This window comes from Saccopteryx leptura, chromosome 5, assembly GCF_036850995.1.
Source record: "Saccopteryx leptura isolate mSacLep1 chromosome 5, mSacLep1_pri_phased_curated, whole genome shotgun sequence".
NCBI classification, from domain to species: Eukaryota; Metazoa; Chordata; class Mammalia; order Chiroptera; family Emballonuridae; genus Saccopteryx; species Saccopteryx leptura.
In genome coordinates this window covers 208,690,938-208,714,720 of record NC_089507.1, presented here as the reverse complement: position 1 = coordinate 208,714,720, position 23,783 = coordinate 208,690,938, and the positions used below count along the sequence as shown (strand labels likewise).

At 46.0% G+C, this 23,783-nt stretch overlaps 1 long non-coding RNA gene across 1 annotated transcript; it reads right to left on the bottom strand.

Annotated features, from left to right (window-relative positions):
• Positions 1-2,429: 2,429 nt before the first annotated feature.
• LOC136406862 (uncharacterized) lies at positions 2,430-23,565 on the bottom strand. Its single transcript, XR_010751725.1, has 3 exons — positions 23,453-23,565; positions 10,473-10,528; positions 2,430-2,957 (listed from the first exon to the last, which is right to left on the bottom strand). It is a non-coding gene; the product is annotated as an uncharacterized lncRNA (long non-coding RNA).
• Between the last annotated feature and the right edge of the window lie 218 nt (positions 23,566-23,783).

Here is a 23,783-nt window from a genome sequence, read left to right as displayed (position 1 = left end):
GAGGCATAGGACAGCTGAGGCCACGGCCTTCTGCAGCACTCTCTCTCTCTCTCTCTCTCTCTCTCTCTCTCTTTCCCTGAACCCTGGGGCAAGAGGGGTCCTTCCCCCTTCACGTGCTCAAATACTTGGATAGAGCTGGCTGTTCATTTTAACCGCGGCCTCAGAAACAGAAAACAAACTTTCGTTATAGCAGGCCAGGCACTGAACTGGAGATCAAAGCCATATTATCCTCATTCTGCGGCAGCTGCCCAGGGTTCTGTGATGTGTATCTGCCAGGGTTGGCGTCTGAGTCCAGGTCTGTTAGGTCCGAAGCCCAGGTAACTGTTTGATCCTTTCTAACTAATGGAACGGGGTGAGTTTGAACTGACACTAAGTTCAGGGGCCTTTTTAAAATTATAAAACCAGACTAGATTCTTCTATCGAAAGAGCCAGTAAATGCTTCCCTCCAGGTCAGGAGATTTTTTTCTCTGCCTGTCCTGGCCAGGTCATTGTCATTAACAGGAATGATCAATTCAGAAAGGATGGGACTTGGAGGAGAGAGCCCTCGATGAAGAATTGGGAACCCAAAGCCACCTCTTAGCTCTGTCTGCACAATGTAGTTCCTGACACTTGTCTTCTTTGTGCCTTCAACCCATCCATTTACGAGACAGGGCATAACAGTGTGCACCTACGATAGCAGCGTGCTGTGTGAATTAGACTGACCTCTCCAAAGGCAGAGAGAGGGGGCTATGTGCCCCACTGAGATAAATTTTCATCCCTCACAGTGCTTAGGCTTGAAAAAGGAGGTGGTTTTTAGTTAGTTACATGACTTTTTAAGTTTTTCTGTAGATGATGCAACCCCTATGACCTGCAAGAAAGAGTTGGATGAGAGGAATTCGGACACCCTCCCAATTCTCCTCATTCTGCGTGCTCTTAAATCAAGGACTGTACCCCCAAAATGCAGGGCTACTAGAAAAATACTTATAGATTATGCCCACCGATCCATCACTCACACATCTGGAGATTGAAGCCTCCCAAAGAGAAGTGATTTGTCCAGGATGACGTAGCAAATTAGTGCACGGTGAAGACTGAAACCACTCTTCTCAAAATAAAAGGGAATTTCAGAACAGGTGCAAAGTGGTATGTATATCACCAGTTTCTTGTGGCCGGAAAACAACCTCAGCTATTTCCTAGGAATCCAGTTGCTTCTGACTCTGACCCTCAGGCAGTTTGCTCAGATGGAGGGAACATTAGACCTGGATTCAAAGACTTGCGCTCAAGTCCTTGGGCGCTGACAACGTCACTGGGGAGAGGAGACAAGACAGGAACAGTTAATTCACACTATAAGGTGGAATGACTGCCGAAGACACCAACACAAGCAGTGTTATACATATATGTATAAATCTCTGATCGGTCACCTCAGTAAAAGACAAATAAGCATTAATTTATTTTCTGATTATAAAGGGGATTGAAGAAAATACAATATACCAGTCAGTCAGGGTCCAAACAGGACACAAAAACCACCTAGTCATTTGAACGGGAGAAGTTTAATACAAATAATTATTAATTATCCACTAAGAGAATACAGTAATGGCAGGATACGAAGCAGCCCCTAGCTCCAGGGCTGAAGCAGAGAACCTAAGGAAGGAACAACTCTAGAAGACACTTGCACTTGCCAGAGCAAAGGTCCCAGATCTGACGTGGTTTGCGATGGCGTTGCTTTGGCCCACAATATGGTGGAGAAGCTTCTTGAGGTGTGCACCTCGGGGTGCTGGGGTAAGATATCATGCCTCTGAGGCTAGTGTGGCTGAAACACACTGGAGGTGAGAGTCACTGAGTGTCCCACTAGCCACCTCCTGCTGTAAGGACAAGACTCAATACCACAACCAGGATGAACAGCCCCTTTCTGGTCCAGTGTCTCTCCAGCGCCCTCTACTGACACATGTTACTATTGTGTGCGTTGGCAAGGGAACAGTAATGGCGACCAAGACTGGACGGATAGGTGAGAGGCACAAACTGATAACTAGCACATACAAAAAAAAAAATGTAAGAAAATAAATTAAGATCACCAATAAGGCCAATACCCCCTGAAATTTCCTGTTATTTCCAAATATCAACTCCTTTCTAAAATTTTTATTTATTTGGAAGGGGGTGGTATTTTTTGATAGATTTTTTTATATAACTAAGATTATACTTTATATATGATTTAACTATATTGTTTTTTTTCACTTAATATCATAACATAAGTAATGCTTCATATCATTAAAATTTCTTTAATGTCATTTTATTGGGGGTATAATATTCCACAATGTAATACTTATTTAAATAGCCCTCTAAATCAATGAGAAAAAACACAACACCCTCATAGACAAAAGGGTAAAGGACATGAACAAAGGGACTGTTCACTAAATATAAACTATCAGCATTAAACAAAGAAGAGGCAAGGTTAAATCTATTTAATAATCAAAGGAAACTCGCCTTGTGATAAATAAAGCAAGGCTGAGCCTTCGCCGCGGTCCTGCTGGGTGGACTTTCTTATAGAAACATCTGAGTTACTGCTCAAATCAGTTTCAGACAATGACAGATTCTTCCATTCCAAAACTTGTTTTTCTCCAAGTGACAATGACTGCAAAGTTGTAATTTTTCAAATGTGTACATTTCGTGTGAGTGTGACTTCGCTGAGTTCTAATGGGCAGATGGGAACCATACCGGCGACCTCCCTCTCCCAGGGTTGCTCCAGCAAGAGGATTTGGAATTATTTTTGAAATGTCTTCCCTGGAGAAGGATTCCCAAAGGGCTGCTTCTAGACTAAACCCTGGGCTCTTCTTGGCACAACGCCTGTCAGGGTCAGGCCCTGGGAAATGCTGAGGGTCCCAGCAGGGGACATGGGACTAGAGAGAGAGGCCAGCTCCAGGCCCAGGACTCCAGATTTACTTCTGCTCCGGCCTCCGTGCTGAGCGTGACCAGTCTTGGTGACTCTGATGTGGACAATGAGAAAGCTGTAAAATTCACTTACAAAGATGCTGTTCCCCACCCTTCAACGTCCATTTACATGCTGTCCTAGTGGAAGCCGGATTTGGAGATGACCAGTGCCTTCGCTAGATGGCTATATGACCACAGATAAGTTACACAGCTTCGTGAATGCTGACCTTCTCACCTGGAAAACTGGGTCAAGGCTTGTTTTATCTATATTATCAGATTATTGGGAGAAATGCAAATAATTGCAAGGCCATGTGCAGAATGCTTTAGACACTGAAACAAACCAGACATTTTGGGTTCAGACCCTGTTTCCAGAGTTGTGTGTCCTTGAGAGAGTTTACTTAACCTCTCAGTGGCCACTTTCGCCATCTGTAACATGTAAATAATTGCTTATAGGGTTATTATGAGAATTAAATTATACGATACACGCAAGCACTATCACAAGGCCGGGAACTCGTCTTGTTATTAATAATACTTCCAGTTAGAAAGTCCTACTATTTAAACATTCTTTCCTACATTCTCATCTTAATTCTGGCACATCTTCCATGCTCTCTTATTCAGTTCTCCCAAGCAGCAGTTTATAATTTATGTTAATGGTACTTTTGATGCCATCGGACACAATGAATGGCAATTTCCAAGCATGACTCTCATCTCTCCGAGGTCTAGGGCTATAGTCTCACAACTCTCACTCATTCATTTCCTTATTCAACAAATATTTATTGAGCACCTACTAGGTCCTACACCTTGTGCTAGGCCCTTGAGCTATAATTAGAACTTAAACTCAGTCCCGGTCACTTACAGCTCAGTCCTCAAGTTCTGACTGGAAAGACAGGCAAGTTCACCAGCGACTTCATAACTGAGTGAGAGATAAGTAGGCAATGAAATCAAGAATAAGGTTCCATGGGAAATAAAGTGAGATGGGATTAGTTCTTCCTAGCAGGACTGTGAAGGTTCCGCTGGGCCGTTTGAGCAGGACTCTGAAGGTGCTGGCAGGGGAAGAGGAGGAGGAAGGGGATTCCAGACCAAGGGAACAGATGGTTCAAGGGCACGGAGGTGTCAGTGCGCGTAACCCATTCAGGAGAGGTTGGACAGTTAAGAAAGAATGGCTGCGAAAAGTAGAGCGGAGAAAAAGTCAAGGACCAGAAGAGACTTTGAAACTATATGAAGGATTTGGATGTTTTCCTAAAAATGAGGCATTTGAAACATGTGGCCACCAGGCAGACCCTATCTAATGAGGTCAGCGCCTTTAAAGTCTGCCGTGATAGGCAGGAGCCACCTCCTTAGCCACAGAGCCCCCCCCCACAGCCATACTGTCTTACACTGAGCCCCTTCCCACCTATCCCCACGGAATCCGAGTTTGCAACCCTACTTCGTCTCAGTGGGCTGTTCTAGAGTTTATGCCAGGTATTGGCTTAATCAAACCCCTCTGGAAGCTAGGAAGAGAAGAAATGCTATGTAATAGGTGTAAAGTTGTGGATGGAGAGAGTAGCTAAAAAGCTATTGTAATAGAATTTAAAAAGATATAAAAAATATATACTGTATAAGCGCTTGCAAGGACGTGGAGGAAACCAAACTCTCATATAACGCAATTACTGGAAGGAAAAGGGACTGAGGCTGTGTTGGTTTTGTATCTTCCATCCACAACATAGTGGCATCACCGCCACTGTCACCCCAGGTGAGAAACTGCCCTTCTTCGTCGGGCACTGGGCGCACTGCTGTAAGAGACTTAGCTCAATGTGTTCTCCCAACAACCCCATGAGGAAGGTCTCATCACTCCTCACTCTATACAGATGAGGATCTGGGAGCATGGAGGGATTGAGTAACTTCCTTCTATTTCCTCAGTGCCAGGACTGAACCCCCAGGGAGTCTGGTTCGAAGCCAAGCTCCTATCTTTAATGCTACTGTGCTTCTTACCTAGCACAAGGGAAATTCATAAGCACGTATTTAATAAGTTGGCCTCAGAGCATGGCAGTGACTGTGAATTGGTTTGGACAGAAAAAAAAAATAGGAAGTGAATTCTAGCTTCACAAGTAAGTATGTTATAGTGGGTTTAGGAGAAAGGCCGAAGGTCTTTGTTCCAAGATGACCAGTGACCTGGTTGCTGAGCTGGGTCTGTGATGTATCCTCTAAGCACCATGGTTTTCCCATGAGCCCGACACCCTCTGAACAAATGGTCCCATAACCGCTGTCTCCTGTCATGTCCATCCAGCGGCTGGTGGGATTCCCCAAGGGGCACCCCATGAGGACAGGTGGGGCTCTCAGAACGGAATGGATACACACTTAAGCAGTTGGCAGAGAGGGGCTTCTTCCATTCCCTTTATTAACTCCCAGTGACTTCCATTATAAAAATGAAGGTGCATCCCCCTGGGATTAAACATTTGGCCCCACTACTCAACAAACCTGACCTGTGTGCAGGAAATGAGCCCTTTCCAATCAGCTGTTTCAAGAAAAAAACAATAATGGACGAGCCGACCCGAAGGAATAATGAGCGTGATCTTCAGAAAGCAATGCTAAACCACATAAAACATTCAGTGTGCGTGTGTGTGTGTGTGGGGGGGTGCTTTTTAGAAAAAAGTAATGGAGAAAGCAGGCCCCCCAGAAGGAGTGGAGGCGAATGTGGACATTCACGTATTCAATTACTTTCCTCGTTCCTTTGCTCATTTATTCAGAGTGTGCTTGACACAGGCGAGGAGAAGACAAGCTGGGGGACCCCTGAGGAGTCACATCAGGAGGACTTGTGCAGGGTGGATGCAGAGGGGTTGGGACAGAGTCACTAGGATCCGGGAGTCAGCATCTGGGAGGCAGCACGGCGGGGACTCTGGAATTGGACGTGTGTGGGCAGGAACTCTGACCTCCGGCTGGCCCGCTGTCACCCTGAGCAAGGCACTGACCCTCACTCTACCTCAGTGTCCCCATGAATAATCCAGGAAGGACAGCAAGCAGTCTCTGACACAGAAAGGTCCTTATAAGGGTTGAATGAATTACTGTTGGTACGTCACTTAGAAACGGAATATAAACGCAGTTCTGCCTTCTGTCACCTGTAAGAGCTTGGGGAAAGACTGACAGCATATAAACACAGACAACAGTGTGGGGATGGCAGCAGGGACGGAGGGTTGGGGAGGTGGAGGAAGATGGGAGGCGTAGATGGCAATGGAGGCACACTGGACTTGGGTTGGTCAACACACAACGCAATGTACAGATGATGCATTGTAGAATTGTGCACCTGAAACTGGTATAATTTTACTAACCAGTGTCATCCCAATAAATTCAATTTTAAAAAATTTTTAAGAAAAAATATTGGGGGAAATTTTTAGTTTACTCATCTATAAAATGAGTGATTTACACATCTCAGGATTCAACATATGAAAATCATATATACATGTATATTTCCTGCCATATAGAATCACCTATGTCTGTACATATATATGTATAACATAACCATATAAAGTGCCTGAGACTGCTCTACACCCAGAAAACACTCAATTCTCTGTGTTAAGCACAAAGTTCAGATCTTACTAGCCATCTACTTATTTGTCTAATTTAGATAATTTTGTTATTTTATTATTATTTAATAGGGAAAGGGAGACTTTTATATCTATTAAAAAAAAAAAAAAAAGACTCGCAAAGCCCCTCTCCTGGGCAGAGCGCTAAAACTCCATAGTGGAAAGACATGGGTGCTGCGCTGCGGACGCTGACATTGTAGCTGATCGCTGTGGCTGGGGAAGGTGAGTCGACCATGGTGTCCCCTCAGATGTGAAAGATTAGAGGGAAGAGCAAGCTGGTGGGGGAAATCTCTTGAGGTCAATTAGGGGCATGTGAGGGTGATAGGAAGCATTGAAAGGAAGACATGTAGGTTTGGAACTGGAGGAGAAAAAATAGGGTTTATTATGGATTGGGAGCTTATTAGGCTATAGATCAGAGACAGAGAGGTCACCCAGACCACACGAAAAGAGTTGAGGAGCAATAGTTGGTTAAGAACAGAACTCTCGATTATTCGAAAATTTGAAGATGCAAATAGAGGAGAGGCGGCCATGACAGACCCTGAGACAAGTCAGCCAGGGGAGAGAGCTGGGCTTCCGCAAGAAATAGGGGCCACAGAGAATGCTGGGATGGACACGCTCATGTGCTTGCAGCCCAGAAAAGTGGGCCTGCACCCACAGCCCAGGGAGGCAGCCTGGTGTTGTTACATACGTGTTGTGGTCGCTGGACTTTGAGACACTTGCTGGTGTCATCACGAGATTCTTGCTGTCTGAGAGCATCTCGTTTCCTGAAAATTGCTCACAGTCTGCTCGTAACAAGTCCTTCCTTTGTAGTTTACTAAGAACTCTCTCTGGTCCTGTCCTCCCCTCCCCCACCCCAGCCCGGGAGAGGGCAGGGCTGTGATCATTATCGCCTGTTACAGATGAGGAGGAAATGGGTTCAGAGAGGTTAAACACTGTCAGAGGCCTGGCAGATTTATTGACATCCTGCAACAAACTTGCTGTTCCCTGCCTGACCCTGACCTTGGAGAATTGTGTCTTCTGAAATATATTTGCAGAAATTATGCTCTACAGGGCCTTTGAGGGGCATTCTGGATCCACATGACCCATGACAAATGGGGAGTTCACTTTTATAAATCCGTTGGAAAGTGAATAAAGAAATGCATGGGGACTAACCCAGGTGTCGGGGCATTTCACAGTGATGGAGAGTGAGAGGCAGACACACATCACTGGGCGTCATCACATCCCACCCCTCCTCCACCCCCAACAGACAGAGCAGGCACGCTGAGTCCCCAGGGATGGCCAGGGCAGAGCCCGACACATGCTTCCACCCCTGTGGGGGCTGCATCTCCTACATCCCGGAGGGTGGGGGCAGGACTCAAGCCGTCTCTCTCTCTCTCTCTCATCTCTTGGTTTCACATATGGCTGCTGCTGACTTAGGACCCCAGCCCCCACTCTGATTCCCTTCCGCCTGTCATTCAGCCGGACCTTCTTATTTCTAAAGTCAGCGGCTTCCCTAAAGCGTAGAGACACAGGATGTCATAACTCAGAGGGCAAACAGCAAGGAGCCGGCTGCGTGGAGGGGAGGAAGGAACGAGACGGTGCTGGGTAGCCAAGAGGGGCAAGGAGCCGCGAAGAGGCTAGAACCAGGCACAGGAACAGCCGCATTTGGTGTCCGGTCAGCACGTCCTGTGTAAAACCCAGTGTGTACGCGGAGGAGGAGGAGTTTGGAAACAAGGGAGAGTAGAGCAGTGGAGTAGAAGGAGCTGCATGCAGCCCCTTACTAGACAGAGATGGTCAAGAGGGGGACGGGAGCAGCTTCCACGAGACCACGGAGTGCCAATCAGTAAACCGAAGCTGAAGCACTTGTGATGACTTGTCGCCCATAGAAAGACAGAAGATGCTAGGATTTGCAGGGTACCTACCCATAGCCAGGTGGAAACAGTATCGGGAATCTGGGTGCAGAGGCCTTTCACATTCTACAACCTGGTGGGCCTGCAAGCTGGCTCAGGTCAGGATTAATGAAGACGACCTTGTAGCTAGGTCTCAGCTTGAAGGAGCCGGGGGATAGGAGACAGGGCCCCAGAGAGGGGCAGGAACTGGAACCACTCAAGTCTCTGGAGAGAGCACAGGGTCCCTGCTATCAGACGCCCTGGAAGGGGGTTAGCTGTCCCTGCTGGAACTCCCAATCCAGCGTTTGAAGATGCGTCGAGTTGTCCTGGTCCTGTTTCATAGTATCTTTAAATGAATAGGGCAGACATTTGGCTGACTGTGACTTTGAGCACTTAAATTATGTCAGATAATTATATTATTTTTCTATAAAATGTCAAGTTGTAGATAGCTCACTTCATTTCTAAAACACATTTTTATATACATATATAATATAAATAGATGTACCTATAACATATGTATACATCCAGAACTATAATCAACATATAGAAAAGTATGCCAAACATACATACATATATTACTCGCTGATTTAGGTTGAAAACAAATAAGGAAACACGGACCCATGTGTGGGCTCTCACTGGCCTGCATGCTTCCCATACAGATCTACTCTACAAAAGATGACACCCTGTCTCCAGCCTGCCCAGCAAAGCCGTGCAGGTTCTCTCTGCGTGCACAGAGTGGACTCAGAGCGCTTTGCACTGGCCATTCTGCTGTGCAGTTCCTGAGAGGTGGGCCCTGTGCCTGGACGAATATCCTGAGCCCGTCTGATTGACTGATGTCCTGCACATCATCCTTCTGAGCTCTGAGGCAGCAGCCAGCGCGGGCTGGGGGTTTCCACAACCTGTGTGGAATCCTGGTCATGAAGTTTCCAATAGACTACTTGGCACCCTCGCCTATACAGGGCACCGGGCACCTTGGAATTACCAGTCTGTTTCCAGGGTCTTTTGAGCCGAGAGTCTGCTGAGGCTTGGGATGAGAAGAGAGGTGCAAATAATCCTTTGAAAATGTGTGCAAGGTTTTCAGTATTTTTCTGGAGAGATTCTTAAAGTTACATAATATTCCCACACCCGGCCTTTCCCCTAAAAAGCTAAGAACCTCTCTACTTGAATGCAAGTTATTAGAGGGCAGGGACATTGATCTTCAACTCGTAACCATACCAGGATGTCTCGTCTACATTCCCAGCCATCAGCCAGTGGAAGGGAAAATCGTGGTCAAGCCTATTGTTCCTCCACTTTGTGACTGGGTGACATTTTCAAGCTCTCTGAAGCCTGCTTTCTCAGGGGTAGAGCACAATAATGCCCACTGCATTAATTACATGTGTAAGTGCACGTCTGCCAGGGTACTTGGCTCATTAAAGATTTTGGCAAAGTCCAACAATTTTCGTCTCTTCTCTGAGATGGGGAGGAAGATTGGACTCAGCATGGTTTGGATTTTCAGATTGGCAGCCAGTCTGAAGTTGAGGCTTGCTATAAGATGCCAGAATGGCCACAGAATAGGGGAGCAAGCAGGGTATCTTTCCAGGTCTCTCCTAATTAGTACATCTCATCACCTCCAGCCAGGTTCAGCCAGAATACCTTTCTCTCCCAACAGACTGAACCGCAGCTCTATACAGGGCCCTCCTCTGTGGCCCTGGTCAATTCTGGCTGTGGTCTGCCATCTATCAGGTTTTGATTTACTACCTTAAAACAGTATAGATGTTTTAAGGGCATGAGCTCTGTCTGTATTCACTAATGGAACGGGCATTCAATAAATGCCAACTGACTTTAAAGTTCTTAATAATGAAGTCTATGGTTGAATTCAGCCTGAAATTATAAGTACCATGGTGTATATAAAAGCCTGAACAGTTGCGTCTTGAAGGCAGACACATTTCATCAGATTATCCAGTGGTAAGAAATGTTCATGGTGAACTCCTGAAGGAAGGTCTACCTCTTGGTCGCTGTCAGGTGTCCTTATGTCCACCAGCTACTGAATAGATACGCATTTCAGGAGAGTCATCGGACCCTCCTGACCCCTGACTGTTGACTTTACAGGTGCTAAATGGACAGTGTGTCCAGTGATTGGTTGCCTGTCCCTCTTAACACCCACCTGACTTATGCGCAGGCCCATCCGCTGAAAGGTCGTTCCTGTCTTGAGTTTCTCTCCTACAGAAGAGGAAGAAAGCATATCAGCTAACAATTCCCAGGATTTGATTTGCAAGCATATAATCATCTCCACCGGTAGAGAGGGCAGACGATATTAGCTCATTACTCAACAATATTTACTATTTATGAATACATTTAAAGAGCCAAGTGTTGAACAGATTGCTAATTATGAAAAATCTCATAATGTTTTCTCAAGAAGGAAGTAAAAAAAAAAATTCTTTTTATCTCTCCATTTGAAATGGGGAAACCTGGTTGAGAGAGGTCAAAGGTCTTGGCCAAGGACACAGCCACGGAGCTCAAACCAAGCCCAGGCACGCCCGCCTGCACAGCCTGTGCTGGGTTAGGGTAAATTTAGCCCGGTCAGGTGTCTCATTCATTATCGTTAGAGGATGCTGCCAGTTTTAGACTCCACTGTTCTTCATTACTAAATTCTACTTCTGCACATTGATGTTATCTCTAGATTTCCTCCCAGAGTACCTGGGTTTTCCAGTTCCGATTTTAAGCCAGATCACACCATGGTTTGGCAGGCTTTCTCCAAACCCTGGCAGAGTTTGCGTTGCCCACAAGATGGCGTTGAGGGGTGAACCAAAACCCTCCGGGTCTGGTTGTCCTCGCTGCACAGTTCCACCGAAACATATACGCACTGGCGTTCTGCAACAGGATTTGCTAACAGTTTTGGATCATGGCAGGAGAAAGTATCAATTACCTGTCATATGATAAGTTCTACGTTCAGTGCTTTGCAGCAGAAGCCCTTGGGGTTCCCTGCTAGGTGCTGTAAGGACTTGTTCATTGTGCACTCAACTAAATTGAGTTAGTTTAACCAAAAACTCCTGAGGAGCCCTGGTCATTTATCTTTCTTCCTTGAGTTTCCATTCTAGATTGACAATAGTAGATGCTCAACCTGCTAAAGAATTGATGACTAATATTCCCTACAATCCTTTGAATGCTGACTTTCTCTGGATAAAGTTGAGATAGATTTCATATCCAAAAAAATAGCAAGGTTGCCATGATAGTTGAGATGCTGGGAAGGAAGGAACAGGGTCTACTGAAAGAACACCTTGTCCAGGAAAACCCTGGTTCGCAGCTTTGGAATCCCTGAACAAATCACATGAGCCTCAAGGTCCTTGTCCTGATAATAATTGTGTTTTTCCTGAATAGTTAATACTACCAAAATGATCAAATGTGCTAAGGAATACAAGCTATGATGCAGAAAATGTCGCAAAGCAGAATATAAAGAGAGCATGTAGTACCTTTAATAGGCGACACAAAATACGGTCATATAATAAGATTTCAGAGCCAACCTGAATCTCAACTCTAACATTTATTAGCAGTGTGATCTTAGATAAATCATGCAATTCTATGAACTACAGTCTCTATATCGATAAAATGAGGATAATAACAGTACAAACTTTTTGGAGTTTTTGTGAGTTCTGAAATAAATATAAAATATTTAGTATAATGCTTAGTACATAGTTAGCACTCAAATTGGTATTGCTAATAATATCAATATTGTGTACATCTTAAATGTCATGTATATTGTGAGCTATGGTATTCCAAGTGTGGCTCATATCAACTCCCATGAGCCAATTGTGCTCATCTTTTCTTAACTGTGTGCTCAGTGACATACCATCGGTATCTTGAAATCGGCCATAGTGGGAGTTATTTACACCATGGAAATTGGCAAACACTGGCAAAAACTGGCAAATGTCCTGAACATTTGAACTGAAATAGATTTGGGAAACCACCTCTCCTATTGCGCGTAACGCAACACAGAAGGGTTGCGTACAAATCAGAGTTGTTTGCTTGTTTTTCCAGAGAGTCAGTTTTCCAGAGTCCCGCTGGTTATGAATATTCAATGTGTTTTAGTTTAAGTCACCCAGAAACAGTTCTAAGATAGAGATTTATATGCAAACGAGTTATTAAGGAAGCACTCTCAAGTAAAAACTGTAAGGATGTAAGGAAAGCAACATAAGGCAAGAGAAGGCAGCAGGCAAAGATGTGGATCCAGCTGAAGGCTCGTCTCGGCCTGACGCCACAGATGGCTCTGCAGCCCGAACACCCCACAGAGACTTCCCACCTTGCAGCAAGGGGGGATCAGGCTTTTCGACCCCCATAGGACTTGGCCATTGTCTGCCGACCGCCTTCTTGGGGGAGATGTAGCTTCCCAGGCCTTTCTAGGCGAGACAGCCGCTCATCTCACAGTAATTCTGTTAAGAAGCATTGGCTACGAGTCACCACCACCCAGGATTGCTGACTTAGGGGCACCAGCTCAGTAAAGGAGATCTGAGCAGGATGCCAACAGCACGTCCTGCAATATGAAAACAGATCATCGTCCTGGACATTTGAACTAGAATAGATTCCGGAACCACCTCTCCTATTGCGCATAATGCAACACAGAAGGGTTGTTTATTCAATCAACAAATATTTATTGAATGCAAACAACATTCCTGGTAATGAGATGGATGTTGGGATTTCGGGTGAATACAATCAGCTGTGGGTTCCGCGCGCTGAAGGGGTGGGCAGCCGGCTCTGCAGACAAACTTTCGCCAAATGCTCCCACAGGTAAACATACGTGGACAGCTGCAGTGGTTGCCATGGAGGGGGAAAGGGACACAGCAGTCTTGGGTCTAAAGAGAGGGGTCTGCTAGACTGGGAGGCCCCAGGGGACTTCCTGAAAGCAGTGACAAGTGAAGGAGCAGAAATCCCAGAGATAACTTAGAGTTTTCCAGGTATGGGAGTGGGGTGGATCTAGAAGGGGAGGGACAAATGGGAGGCGTGGATCTTCCCTTGACTCCGCCTTCAGGGCAGGCTCCCTTGAGTGGGGTGGCCCTGCAAGCCCAGGGGAGCTGGGGAAGGAGGAAGCAAGGAGAGGGATCTGTGTCCTTCTGAGAGCAGTACTTAAAAGGCAGGCCGGCTCTCCTCTGCTCCTACTGAAATTCTAGCAAGCTCTATTTTGAAAACAAGGCTATTTTTAAGCTCTTCATTTTTCTAAGATTGGTTACTTTCTGTTTCTCTTTGAAGCTTAGAAAAGTTCCTTCTGAAAAATCCCTGACTGATTTAGCTGTGCCAAGGAACAGGGAGGGGGGGTGTGTCCTTACTAAATCCTGACGCTAAAGGGGGAGTGATAGGTTTATATATATTGATATAAACAAATATGGGCATATATGATGCATATAAATGTGTGATCCTGTGAGCTCATATGTGTATGCGTGCTTCTGTGCATGTCTGAGTGCATGCATGAACGTGTGTGTGTGTGTGTGTGTGTGTGTGTGTGTGTGTGTGTGTGTGTGTCTGCTTTGGTGACCTGGCTAGGATGTGGAGAATGGAGGTGGGGGAGGAGAGTGGACAGGCAAGTCGTGCAGGGAGGAGGAGGAGGAGGAGGAGGAGGGGAAGAGCTCATAGCTGCTGCTCAGCCCATTATTAAAGAGAAACAACATTCCCAGCAGGAGGCAGAAGGGCAATAAAACCAGTGGCTCCACAATTTATGATGCTAACTGAGATTCCATAGTTTGAAGCTAGACTATCCCCCAAGCAGCAAGGTCAACAAGCCGGCAATGCCCAGGCTCCCCAAGAGCTCCCCTGTGCCCACCTATTAATCAGCCCGTTGCTGAAAATGCACCAATGAGCTCTCCTCTGGAAACATCATTAATAAGCACGGACAAGCCAAATTGCTAAGAATTCCAGGATAAGGGCAGGAAGGCGAGGGGGGAAAGCATTTATATACACATACGTGCGTGTTTGTGTAGGGGGGTGTAGCCTATTATGTATACGGGGCCATCTATTACAGAGTTCATATATAAGTGTGTCTATTCGTGTTCCGTGTAGTTTATATTATAGGAGAACTTCTCAAGCTTTTAGAACCTTGCCAGATGAAATTAGAGCAATTGTTCTTCTGTAGAGACTTTGGGAAATTAATGATGTCCGCACGCAGAGCCATGAGAAAATAGAAAAAAAAATTTTTTTTAAGTGCCCAGTTTCCAAAAATACAGCTGCCACAATCCCAGAGAGACTGATCGGTTTAGTGGCCAATCTGGAGGCCCATCAGTGGCCCCAAACTATCTTTTGGGTTATTGCAATTCTGAATGGAGCTTTAATCAGCTTAGCCCAGCCCGGACTCCACAAGCCTGCGGGCAGAGGGCATTTTCCTACAAATCCTCTGGAAACCGTCTCCTCTGCTGTAAAGAAATGGACCTGCTCTCTCTTTCTCTCTCTCTCTCTAGCTCCATCCTGGAGTGCAGAGCTTCCTTTTTTATGTTTAGGAAAGAGAGAACTGGCAGAGAGGAAACCCATGCAATCTGAATCCTTAAAGATCACCGTCTTGGTCCTAAGGCTTCAACATTATCTGGGAGTTTGGACCCCAAGTTGGAAAACTTAACCCTAAAAATGTGTTTCTGTTTTAATGTTCTATCATCAAAACCTTTCCTGGAGTCTCTGTTCCCATCAGGGACCACCCTGAAAAGGAATTCTGTGTTACTTTTGTCACTCTACAAGTCCCACGGGACAAGTGTTTGGCCAATATGGCGACCTCCCATTCTGATGGCTTCGCTCGTAGAATGCAAGGGTGTGGGGGAGGAGAGCCCGGCGCTGGGTCCCCGCCTCGGTCGGATGAGCCAGATGGTCTCCAGCAAAACTGCTGCTGGCTCGCTTCTGCCCCAGGCTCTGGTCTTCCTCCAGTTTGGAACAGGAAGGGTTTTTTTTTTTGTCAGCAATCACCCCCAAAGGGTATTTTCCTATTACTTAACAGACCTCAGGAACAGAAATGCCGTCTGTTTTCCCACTTCTTCAGCTCCAAGCAGCCCTGCTTTCTATTTGGGAGAAATCCAGGGAATTTATGATATGCCGTGTTTGGTCTGAACGATAGAAAATGGCTTTGGGGTAGCATCTTAAGGGGCTATTCTTGCTACAGTGTTTGGCAGGGCATATATATATACAGTATATCCTTTTGCGTCTGTGTGTATGGAGGTGCTATATGGAGGGTATTTTAAGTGTCATTTATTGAGCATGTACTATATGCCCGCATGATATTATAAGTAGCTACGCCCATCATACAATATCCTTTGATGAAATGGAAACTCAAAAGGTGATTTTCCAAAACCCCAGAATTGATGAGTACAAGAGCTGGGGTATCAGCCCAGGTCTGTCTGGTCCGTGGCAGGTTCTGCATTCCCACGAGTCCTGTTCCACTGTCATCAAATATCAAAACCTCCCCTAGACAGAGAAAAGACAGGAGCTCAAGTAAAACAAGGTTCTTCGTACTGTGTCTCTGTGTGATAAGAAGATGGAAGAAAGGGGACTTCCTTCTTCTGCTCCAGTCTTTGCCAAAAGTCCTCACCTTCCTGTTTGAGCAAATGCAGAACGCACTGACTGAACTACCAAGAATGAAATTTATTCGTTCCATACCCCAAATGCAACTTGGGTGGGAGCAATCACCTGACGTAAGAGAATGGCAATTGGAGGACCAGAGACAGCCTCCTTATAAGAACCATGCTCAGTACTCAGCCCAAGTCCCAGTGCCTTGTGGAGTCCTGCAGAAGGCCAGGTCCCCTGCAGTCACAGGCACACTGCATGCAACTTCCTGGGCGGGCGTCCTAGGAATGGATCCTGACTCACAGACTTCCCAGAGAGAAAGAGACACAAGTTGTGGAGCCACAGGAGATTGGGCAGATAGTGTCTGCTGCTGTTGTTGCTTTCTTGATCTTATTAAAGCCGGGGGGAGGATCCATTGTGCTCCTAATGGCCTCTGAGATGTGAGTTATGTTCACTAAATGGAAGCATTTTGGTTTTAATTAAAAACACAGACTCCCTGACCTTAACAAGATGAGCTGGAGAAGGAGGAACCCAAACCCAACCTTTAACACAGCTTAGGGGGAAAATAAATAGGAGTCTTACCAAACAGTTCCCTGACCTTGAACAGGCTATATTATTCTGCTGTGCTTTGGTTTTACCATTAGTGGGGCTGGCACTTAATAATTCTTGTTGGCCTAATAACGGGGTTTTCCAACCCAGCTGTAAGCAAGGGCTTTGGCTACCATGGTGTCTTCATCATTCATATTGCCCCTCAGAAGGAATGGAAAGGCCACTGATACCCACTGAGAATTTATTCTGTGCTAGTTCCCACATGAGGTCCATTATAGGCATTAACCCAGGTTCATCTTTATCCTACTTACCTTAGCCCCACATTTAGACGAGTTTAAGAGAGGTTTTGAATGTCCCCTGACCTCAGACAGCCCTGAAGTGAAGAGCAGCTGTTCGAAGCCAAGTAGGTCTGAAAATGGTCGTGTTCAGGTCTTCTCTGAGCCTTGGCATCACATGCTGACACTCACACCAAAAACAAAGGATGATTCCCCTTGTGTTCAATTTAACTGTCTTTCTCTGTCTACATTGCTTCCATTTTCAAGTGGACTCTGCTCACTTAATTGGGCCAGTTATTTGTAAGTTAATATCTTTATGTCTAGTTGTCCACCTATCCCCATTTATCTAAGTCTAAAGGCCTACAGAGGACATTCCTACCACCTCCTTTTCACCTGAAGTTAAATGCCCCATATCTGACTTGTCTTTGGGCCTCTAGCTGGGTCCAAGGAAGCGAGCAGATGGGCAGTGATGTTGTTTGGGAGCAGCAAATGAGCACGCCTCACCCTGCACTCCTAATCCACTTCCCCCCCCCCACTGACTTCCCATGTCTGTATTGTTAAGTTGATACTCTATCACTAACGAAGGTTGCAGGGCCAGCGTTGTAGAAGTCCTCCCTTAGCCAGGGCCTGGGCTCAGGAACTGCCCAGGTGATCCCATAGTCACCCATGAAGGTCGCTTTCAATTTAAAAGTGCAGCAGTTTCAAGAAGGGGAAATTAACTCAGTGGTTGTCTATCAAAAGTCAAGTGGTCATCAGTCTCTTTAAAAACATTAGTTATTTAGCCTTTCAAGAGAAACAAGCCACCAGTGCCTATAGGAGGGAAGACAGAAACCCTCTAAGTGTACGGGGGTGGGGGGGGCTTCATCACTCTGCTTCCCTCTTCCACCTGCAGGGTTTGCAAGGGTCTCCCAACCATTCGCACTCTATCAACTTGAACTTATCTTCGTGCAATGGAGCGGGAAGCTTCAGAGTTTGGAACCATGCGTCTCTTACTTGACTGTGTACAGAGACACAGCATAGCTCAAGGAAGTCTTGAGATTTTAGAATTTGATTTTTGTTGTTGTTGTTGTTCTTTGAGAACAGCAGGCTCCTGCTCTGTGTGGCTCTATCCGGTTCCGTCTGGCCGCGCTCTGTCCTCCAAAATAACTTCCCTGGTCGGGTTCTTCTTCTCCTTTCTGAAGCCAGGCCCTTCCTGCTTCTCCTCTGGTTTGCTGGTGGCACCCCATGATGTCTGTCCCAACTGTTTATAATTACCTCCCACGGGCTTCTCGGGGTGGGTGACTCAGCACTCTGCCTTGTTTTCCTTTTTTTTTTTTTTTTTTTTTTCTTTTTTAAAGAAGTCAGATATTTGTTTAGCATAGTTCCTTCAATATCCTGGCTGCTGGAGGCCTGTGTCTGTTTCCCAAATATAGACAGCACCTCCAGCTCCTGGTGTGAAGAAGTAAGATTCTAGAAGTAGAAGTAACTGGACTTGCATTCCACCTCAAGAGAGCCTACTAGTCATCTAGCCTCTGTGAGCCTCAGTTTTCTTATCTGTGAGTAAGGCTTGTGCCAGGCATTTCACTGGGTGGTTACGAAGGTAAAATAAGAAAATGAATGTGGAAAGCCTAAGGCAGTACTTCCCCACTGGATTTTGTTTTGTTTTACTCTAAAGGTATTTTTTTTTTTTTTTGTCTCGAGTAGGCAATGAACAGTAAGTCAGACAACCTCCTTCCAAATGTCTCTCCTATGCTCCTCTTTGTCTTCCGTCTCTGCCTCTCCTTCCTCACCAAGGCCGTAGTGCTGAGTTCTAAACTTTTACAATAACCCCCCCAAAGGGAGTCACAGCTCAGCGCCTCACCTCTGCCTCTTCTACATCAGGTTAAGTTTCCTAAATTGGACATTCCAGCCCTGCCTGAGTATCAGGACCCAACACATCCAGCTCACTTCTCACTGCAGGGCTGAGCGCTACCCCTCTGGAGTCTCTTCCACTCACCTGTCATCTGAGCTAGCTTCCACCAAAGCAGGAGCCCGGGGCTGCCTTGTGGCCAGATACTCCTAAGTCGTGTGGTCAGAGACTCTCTGTTGCACAAAAATTTCATCCCTCCTGGTCTCTGGACGTGCTATAATCTTGGCTTCCCTCTCTGCTGCTCTCATTGTCTCCCATTTCACCTGGTCTGGTCTTTGTAGTCTGTAGTATCTTTCATCCTAAAACACTGAAATGTCAGCAGGAAAAGGTTTTGACCCACAGAGACTAGGGTTTGAATTTTCATTTCTAAGGAATAACTTCTGCTGTGTCACCGAATTTCTCCATTCTCAGTCCTTCTGTGTAGGAGATGGGGGTGCTGATCCCCACTTCAGACCATACCGTGGTGACTAAATAAGGAAACAGGGCCAAAGTCCCAAGTGAACAATACAAAGCACTCAACAAATACCCATCTTTCTTTCTTTCCACTTCCATGTTCCATCTTGTCTATCAATAGATAAGATAGTGTCCTCACTGTCCCCTACATTTTGTGTCATTCTTTTGCATCACCAACCCCCTGTTTGTCATGTTGTTTTTTACCCCACTGACTATATATATATATTAAACCAATCCACTTGACAATGACAAGAACAAATAAAATTCAGAGCAAATACTTAGATACATTTGGACACGGAGCAGCAGAGCACTGAAATGCACAAGGAAGCAACTGTAGAAATACTAGGAGGCATCAGAGGAAATGTACTCATAAGCTAAGGAGACTTAATCCCACCTTCCTCAGCCCAATATGCCTCAGCAGGAAATAGACATAGGCTGAATACAGAAAAGACTGGCTCTGTAAAATATCCATGTGACACTACAAATATTATCTGTATATGCGCCAATGCAAAAAAAAAAAAAAAAAAAAAATCTCAGTAAATTCCAAACTCAGAAATCAATCAAACAAAAAAAATCAATTAAACAACAAAAACAACTTTTTGCAGTATTCAGAGCCCAACTCAATGTCTTCCTCACTCAGAGAGTCCTTTCTGAGAGCTCCATGCAAGTCAGACATGATTACATCTCTGAAACCTAATTGGCAGCGTCCTTCATTGCTAGGGTTTCCATGGTTCCTCCATGGACCTCTCCCCTGTACCCGATCTTAAACCATTGCAGAAAGTTTGTTTCGGTCATTCATTCATCCATTCATTGGCTCACTTGGTCATTCACTCATTTAGACATTCGGTTCATTCACTTAAGATAGATAACTATCCAGAAGCATCCCTGGTACTGATGCTCACTCCAGGAGTCATCCTGGGTCCATCCCATGGGTGGTTTGCAACCAGCAACTCTGTGTAAGCCAGCCAGATCGGTCTATCGGTATCAGAGTGTTCAGAGAAGAAAATAGGATACCTGCTTCGTGAAGGAGGTGGAAATGGGCTTAGTGTCATACTGACTACCTACTTTGATATGTGAAGAGCACCTTGACTCCTGGCCTCTTGTCTGGAGCCACCAGGACCCAAATCTCCCATGTTGCCTCTCAGCACTCACTGCAATAGCGTGGACATCCCAAGTGGCCATGGGTTCTTTCCTGGTGGTCCCATCATCCTGTTTCTTTTTGCTTCCTCTGTCTGCCTCCTCTCCTTTGGCTGAACTTGTCGCCCATCCTGGACCAGCCTTGCTGATAAGGACTCCCTCCTCTGGAACTCTGGGAGTCCCCCTGTGCCTTATCCTCTTAGACCTTCCCAGACCATATCTCTAACACTCCCCACTTGCAAATACAGCTTTGCCTTCCCTGTGTCAGACCCGAACCAGGCAGCTTCAGCTTCACCGGGAAGTAGGCTCTCAAATGAGTTGGACACTCATAGACCTGGCTTATGCTGCTGGGTTAAGCTTTTATCCACCTGGCAGGTAATTAGTCATGTACACGCCAGTTTGTGTCAAGGATCTTGAGTTTAGAGATGAGTAAGGTGCAACCTATGCCCTTCAAAGAATTTTCAGATTAGTGAGGAACATAAAATCCTTTGCAAATAATAATACATATATACAATACCACATGATAAGGGCTGGGATAATGAGATATACAAGTTCTCCGGCTTCCTCTGCTGGTTGGGAGCCACATCTGCTCCTAATTCTCACTCACTCTTTCACTCAACAAGTATTAATTGAGCACCCAATATATTCTAGGCACTGGGCAAGCAGTAATGAAAACACAGACTTGGTTTCCTCTCCCACAGAGCTTATAGTCTCATGAGAACGGCGGGTAATAAATGATGAAATGCGTAATTACAATGCGTAGTAAGTTAATCCATTCATTCAACAAATAGTGAGTGAGAGCCTACAATGTCCCGAGCGTTGTTCTAAACACTGAGGACACAGTGGCAAAGCGGCACGTGTTCACTGACACTCTCGGCTTTCCAGAGAGCAGTCAAGGAATACGGCAGAGAGAGTTGCAAAGGCAAGTGCGACAACCTCAAGTGAGAGTGTAGCTGAGACGGAAAATGCAGCAAGAGATAAGGAGGAGCAGGCCTATCTAATTCTTAGAGTTTTCAGCAAAGGGCTCTGTGAGGACATTCCCATCGCCGGAGTGGGAGGACGTGGCAGTACTTCTACTGGGTTAAGTGACCCTGTCCCATTGATAAGTTCTGTTTCTCTCTGAGACGGCTTTCTACGCCTGGAACTCGTTCCTGAGAACCAGCTCACTCCAGCGGTGGCCAGCCCCTTCCACTCCCCCCGTCCCCAAAGCCATCCCAACCTGGATGTCACTCCGGCATAATAACGACCTGGAGATTTCTGGTAAACCCCGCCCACACCCCCACTTGTCGAGATGAGCATTTCCCACATCCATTTAAACCACTGGAACCCCTCCCTCCACCAATGGCCAGCTTTCTGGCTGGGTGCATTTCCTCCACTTCAACCTCAGCAACGCCTCCCCATCCCGACGCCCCATGCTTCTGAGGCTCGGCGTGCCTTGCAGCCGGCTCGTCCTGGCCAAGTTATGACACATTCACACTTCCCTGAAAAAGCAAAAAGCAGCAATATAGCTTCTGGAGACTTGATCATTTATGAGGTTTCAGTCTACTTGGACGGCCTACAAAGGAGAAAGGAACGTGGATTATGATGAGTGACGTGAAGTTAGTTCCCTTTCGCCGTTTACTAGCGGTACGTCTCAAGGAAAGCTGACTTCCTGCGCCTCGGTTTTTGTCATTTGTAAACTGGGAATTCCTTTTCGACTTCACAGCTTTTGAAAGACTCAATAAAATAAGTTAATTGAAGTACCTGACACATAATAAGTGTTCCACATTAGTTGGATCTGAAACTTCAGTATCCTCTTTGGTTATGCCAGGAATCAGCAACTGATGGCCTGTGGGTTGAATCTAGCCCGTGGCTTGTTTTTATACATAAAGCTTTATTGGAACACAGCGCACCATCAATTTTTAGATTGTCTGTGAATGTGCTTGTGCTACAAAAGTAAAGTGGAATAGTTGCCACAAAGACCACATGGCCCACAAAGCCAAAAATGTTTACTATTTGGTCCTTTACACAGCAAGTGTGTAAACCCCTGATTCCTACCCTAGTGGGCATTGTGGTTAAACACAGGCGCTGGAGTCGGACGGCCTAGGTGTAAATGCTGGTTTTATCATTTACCAGCTTTGGAACTCTGAGCAAGTTATATAACTTACCTGGACCTTAGTTTCTACCTCTGTAAAATGGGACTACTAATTTATCCCATTGAGTTGATGAAAACATTAGATGAACCCACCCAGTAAAGCGTGCAGCACACTGCTGAGCAAATCCTTAGTGCTAATTCACGACGTGGTTATTATCGGGAATGTCATGTAATATCATTGTATAGGCTGCCCATGAAGTTTCTCCATCAACTGGGTTAGGGGTAATTTTTAGAATCGACCCAAAACCCCAGGATCCTGGCTAAAATGCTGTTTGGCATATAAACATTCTTCAAAGCGCCTTGTGTGTGGCCAGGGCCCCCAGGATCAGGCTTTATCCCCTTCTCCTCATGGCTGCTCCCATCTCTTCCTCCTTCCATAGAACCTGGTTGCTCATCTGACCTGCTACACCTTTGGCAGGTATGAGCATGAGTCACCGCTGAGCCTAGGGCCTTTAGCTAGTGAGAACGACCTCCCGTCAGTCTAGCTTGGTGAGAGCACCTTGGACAGTCAGTGGTACATGCCACACACCTTCATTCCACCTTGAAGTTGACCATGTCAACTTGAAGAGGAGGCACATCTTCTAGTGACCCCTGTGTGGATTGAGGGCTTAGTGAGCAGAACTGCCAGCTGAAGGTCATGGGCTCAGAGGACAGCTCAGGCGGGGAGCAGCCCAGGAACAGGTCAAGACCAGGCACCTAACGACCAGGATGAGACCCGGGAAACTGAAAACCCTGGGTGGAGGTACATGAGAGTTAACACACAAGAGCCCCTGTTACATACACGGGCTAGGTGACCTAGCTCCAGAAGGATCAGGGGACAGCCAGTTTGGATACAGACCCAGAACTTCTTTTCAAGAGGAAATAGACATCCAAAGAAACCAAGAACAGAAGTGTGTGTGTGTGTGTGTGTGTGTGTGTGTGTGTGTGTGTGTGTACATTCACACATAAACATTCATGCTCTGGAGCCATTCAGGGGTAAGATGGCGCAAGGCAGCACAGGTCCATTTGATTCATCCACAAGGTAAGACTTCCAAGCTTCCTCCCTTATAGCATGATCACGCTATTCCTGTATCAGCATAATCGTACAGAATGTGTAGGATGGGTTTCTTTTTTTCATTTGAAATAGCCTTTGTATAGAAAGTCTTACCAAGCTCTAAGTTCCATCAGCCAGATTTACTTACCGCTTGCATTGACAAATTCACAGCCTCATGTTAGCAGGCTAGCCCCAGATTCTCTGAGACTCACACCCCTCACATCAAGAGGACAGACACCTTTGAGCAGCAATCAGAGTTCCTGAAGACTTCCCTGATGAATCAGAAGAAATTTGAGCAACAGCCAAGCCACCTGTGAGGAGTGGAGCCGAAGCTGCTCCCACTTCACCCTAAATGGATCAAGATATTTACCCTGCGAGCCAAGGCCCTCCGCACACGCCCTGGGTGTGGCACTATTGGGGAGCAATAGTCCTGTCAAGGAAGGTAGGGGACTGGGGAGTTGGTTGATTGGAGCCAAGAG